Raw genomic sequence first — 5,306 nt, forward strand, 5'->3', positions numbered from 1 at the left:
GGGTCATGTACAAGCCCTTTGCATCACTCCTCTCTTAGGTAGGGACAGTGAGCACAGAACTGTTGTGATGTGTCCTCAATTCCCTGGAAATTCAATTTTTTCTTATGCAGCACTCTTTTGTAAAGAGCTAGGGCTGGGGGATAGGCAGTAATGTTCTGCTGACTCTGTCCTGAAAAACACAGCTTGATGAGATTTAGGCTTCATCCTTTTCTCTTGCTAAGGAACAACCTTCATTTTCCTTGAATGGCAGAAGGGATCTGTCAAACTGCAGCTGGAATACTGTCCTTTTGAATCTGACCTGGCTGCCATGTGCATAATCTTGAACAGAGGTTGGAGAGAAGCTCTCTGCAGCTGCCATTAGCATCTCAGACAGCTGCAGACGTTTAGAGCTGCCTGTACCAGGATAAAATGAGGGTTGGTGATTTGCAAGTGAGTGTTTGTGAGTGCACAGGGAGATGTTTCAGGGCTGTGGGTGAAGCAGGCTGCCCCTCCTGACTGTATGCAACCCTGGACATGGAGAGGCATGGATGTCTTAAAAGCTCAATCTTGTAGACAAATTTGAGTACATCTTTGAAGACCTTTAGAGTAGAGAGCTTTCTTTCAGAAAGTCATCTCTAAAGTCAAAGTCATCTGTTAAGGCAAAGAACCCATTCAGACATAACTCAAACTACTGTAAATGGGAATGCAGGGTATTTCTTAATCATCCTGCCCTTCTTCAAAAGGGCATAGGTAGACCTGAAGTTTTCTGTCTCAGTAATGATGGCTGAGGAAGAAAACATCTTCATGATAAAGCAATGTACCAAGCAGTCTCCTGGTAGTTGAAAAGGGACTTGGATAGTTTTAAAGAATAATTTAAAATGCCTTTTGGGAATCGTCTGTCTGAGCAGATGACAAGCATGAAGAGGCACTGGGGACATGTGATACAAATAGGTGTGAGAAGAACAATTGTGAGCATAAGTGAGTAGGTTACATAGATTTTGCAAATATCTCACTTGTTTTAAGGATACCACGTAAAGGCTCTTCAGCATCAGTCTTTCTGCTGAGTATACATCCAGTCTCAGGGACTGGGTTTCTGGGTTTCTCAGTAGGTTTACACTTACCCTGAGTGCTCTGAAATTGCAAGAGCAATCCCAACAGCTGCTGTGTGGGCTCCATGCTCTGGTTTCATTCATTCACCCACCAACCCCATACAGTGACAGAACACTGTGCAAAAGGATTACCCAATACCCCAAGAAATGTGGGGAGCAGGTGCTCTGCAAGCCCAGGAAGCCTGGAGGTGTATGTTTATTTGTTTTTCATGATATGTATCATCCAAGAACTCAAAATAGACAGCAGAAAATGTAGCAGGTTGGTAGTGGAAAGAGTATCTGTACAGACCAAGCATCCCAGTGCTCCTATGGCATCCGAGGACGTGTTTCAATGAACAGCAATGAGCTAGCAGAAGGGAGAGGTGGGGGGAAATCCTATTGACATTTCCTGAAAGGAGTTTGAAAAACATCTGCTTGACAGAGCCAGTGACTCAGGCCAAGGCTAGAATCCTTCAGAATCAGCACCAGAACGGAGAGGGGGTGTGTGACCCGGACAGACACTGTGAGTCAAAGCAGAAATTACCTCATGCAGAGGTGCAGGCCATGCCTGGTGGATGACTCACACTGCCACATAATTCATGGACATTCCTTTCATTACAAGTATAGTTTGCATATTTAAAAATACAAAACCAAGTGATAAAAATCCCTCAGTCCCTCATTAAGTGGTCCAAAATTGCATAAATCAGGCCAGCCAAAAAAATGTTTGCTGATTGTATTGAGTTTGTGTAATAAAAATTTACAGGGATACATGGACGAAATTTTTGTGCCTGTCTCAGATAACATACAGATGTCTAACTTGGAATACTATTTATTTGCTAGTCTTACATCCATTTCTGACTTCCAAGCATCTTTTTTAAATTTAGAAAATAAAGCTTTCAGAGACAATCCTTCTCTGTAAGTTTATTTTGACAGTTAATTAGGTCTGTGAAGTTGCAGCTTTACGGGGCATATTTGTTAGGTACATGCACATATAAGTGGGAAAGAAAAAGCAGATGAATGAATGATTATTTTCTTAAGAGATGCCACAAAATTAGATGATTTTTTTAAAGAGAGATAATAGTAGCTGTGTTTTGGATACCACCTAGAAACCTTTCAGTTCACAATTTTGAAAATTTCCACAGCCTCTTAGAAAACTACTTATTTTATCCTGTAGGAAAAAAAAAGACAGATCATCTGGTTTTACATTTAACATTTTCACATTCTAGGTAGCAGACTAAACAAATAATGTTCATGTTTTAAGTATGTGCTAATGGGAAAGAAGAAAAACATAGGAAATTATAAACACGTCTGAGAACTCTAGTGAGATTCTGTGCAAAGGATGGTAATACCTTTTCATATTCCCATGTCTTGCTGTTGCCTGAGCAACCAGGGAAAGCGTTCCTAATCCTCTGCATTTTTCCTGTATCATGGGTCAGCAGAGTGTTGGCTGGAAACGTGATCATGGCTGTTTTTCTTTTCACAGCTGAGAGAAACAAGATATGAAAGACTGGATGAAGACCAGAATAGCCAGTATTAATTTGCTTTCCCCCAAAAAGGATGGACACTCGCTGCACTAATTGTACTAATCATAGAATCCTTCAGGCTGGAAAAGGCCATTAAGATCATCGAGTCCAAATCTACACTGAAAATGTCAGAGTTTCCAGGTGAACGTGATTTAGGAGATGTTTTGCCCAATTTCTCTCTACAAGGCCATTTTCTGAGCACAGGAGCTTACACAGCTTTTAATGTGATGTTCAGCTTGTGCTGGCTCACAGCTGATTCAGTCAGCTCTCCTTTTTTGTTGGAATGCACTCCATTAAATAATACTGAAGGGTTAGTATATTATATCTGCAATCCTCATTGATTTCCTGTTACATGAAAGTGAGTTAACTTCTTTAAGCCAAGTTTGGCTGGAAAAATAAAAAGTCTCCTGCCATAAACCATCATTTCAGATCTGTCATCAGAACAGCTCAACCAAAAAAAAACCCCACAGTTTTAAAATTAGAGGACATTGAGATTAAAATAATAAAGACCACTGAGAAGGTAATGCTACGTGCTTGTGTAACCTCTCTGATGTTAGTGAGGCTGAAGAGGATTATAAATATATATATAAAATTGCAGTGAAAATACATGGAAACTGAGGGTTATCACTTTTGAGATATCAGGTTTTAACCTTTAATGCACACGGGACCTGTTTAGCAATTGCTCTAATTTCAGCAATCTGAAGAAAACAGCAGCAGAACAAACAGCCAAAGAGAGATACAAAGATAGCTCAGTTTTGAGGCTTAATAAATCAACAAAGGAAAAGGTCAGCTCTCAGTTCTAAATTATAATTCTCTTCCCTTTTGAAGTATGTCTTATATGCTTGAATAAACATGGAGGAAATTGTAATATGAATGAAGGTGCCCAACTCTGAGGTGTCTTGGCTGCTGCTTTCATTTGAAGCAACATCACTCATTTTGCACTTGCACCCTTGAAAAACTGGGACAGCAAAGAAATTGAATTAAGCTGTGCCTCTGGGATCTGAGAGAAGTTCAGAATGTTTTTTTTTTTTTCAAATAACATGTTAGTTCCACAGCTTTGATATGAAACTAAATGATGAATAACTTGTTTTGATGTTGTAAGACATGGCCCTCAGTCATCAGAGATGTCTGGATATCTCTGTGCACAAGACATCCCACTGTTCTTAATAGGGAACCTAATATGATTATAATAAGCTAATTCAGTGCAAATTTAAGAGTATAGAGTTTCAAAACTGAGGTAAAAAATGAAAGAGTTTGCAAAAGTTGGTAATATTTAAAAAAAAAAAGTTTAAAAAATTCAAGTAAAACCCAGTTAAAATTCCCACATAAAGAAGGAAAATCACAGAATGGCCTGGGTTAGAAGGGACTTAACATCTGCTTGCAGTCCCCTGCTGTGGGACACCTTTCACTAGAGCAGCTTACTCAGAGTTCCATCCAACCTGGCCTTGAACAATTCCAGGAATGCGGCAGCCACAGCTTCCCTGGACAACCTGTTCCAGTGCCTCACCAGCAATCACAGAGAATTTTTTTTCCAATTACCTAATCTAAACCTCCTCTCTTTTAGTTTGAAACCATTCCTCCTTGCCCTGTCCCTACATCCTGTTGTAAAAAGTCTCTCTTCATCCTTATTGCAGGCTCCTTTTAGGTACTGAAGGGCTGCAATTAGGTCACCTCAACGCTTCTCTTTTCCAGGCTGAACAAACCCAGTTCTCTCAGCCTTTGAAGCTGCTCATCAGTTATCGAAATTACTTTATTTACTGTTTAACCAGGAAGCAAATGCAACTATAGATTGTTTTAGGGTTTGTTTTATCTTTCATGGCTAGGAGCATACTGTTAAACAGCTGTTCTTTTGAGAGCGAGAGCCTTTGTAAATCAGTGAGAGTACTGGGACTTTATTTCTAAATCCTCGATATGTTATTTTTCATGCAAAACAAGAATAGATTATTTATTTTCAAGTCTTGATATGTAAATAACAGATCTGTAAAAAAGTATACACCATATATACACAGTATGTATTTCAAAGGTGATGTGTAAAGACTGTTTAGCTTGTAAGTAACATGTTTCCCTTTGCTTTTAAAGCTGCAACAAGCTCTGGTCCAACCTGAGTACTTTGCAAAACAGACTGTCACAGACTGTCTGCTCTCAGATTTTGTGGTTAACATACGTTAAGAGACAAAAGATCTCCAGTTGGACTGTAAATGAGGGAAAACAGCATTCATTGCTTCCTTCTAAAACAGTTAATTCTATAAATTCAGATGGTGATATTATGCAATACTCTGCGCAGAGTGGGAGGTGGAACACACATATGCTCAACTATGTGGCATGCTCTATAAAAAGTAAGAGTGGGAGCCTCTGCAATTCCTATCTCAATTCTTATCTCAGTTGCTAACTTAACTTCTTCCTTGTTCAATCCCCTCAGTCTCCCTCTCACTGTCCCTCCAGCCTGTCACACCTCTGCATGTGAAGAGGCCATCTGGACCTGAAATATTGGTCTACAAAATAAATACAGGCTCCTGCTATTTACATCGTTTGTTTGATGTTGCTTGTTCAGACTAACTGTAGCAGGCAAAGGTTCTCTGGGAGTGCAGCCGGGTTGGACTCTGGCACCTGGCAATGCTCCAGGGTGTTTCCTGGGACCCCACCGCCTCCGGCAAAAAAAAAAAAAAAAAAAAAAAAAAAAAAAAAAAAGGGGGCTGCAAAACGAAGACACCCCAAA

The sequence above is a fragment of the Chamaea fasciata genome, unplaced genomic scaffold (genome assembly GCF_029207755.1).
Source record: "Chamaea fasciata isolate MVZ Bird 193981 ecotype frontalis unplaced genomic scaffold, bChaFas1.0.hap1 SCAF_25, whole genome shotgun sequence".
Lineage (NCBI taxonomy): Eukaryota > Metazoa > Chordata > Aves > Passeriformes > Sylviidae > Chamaea > Chamaea fasciata.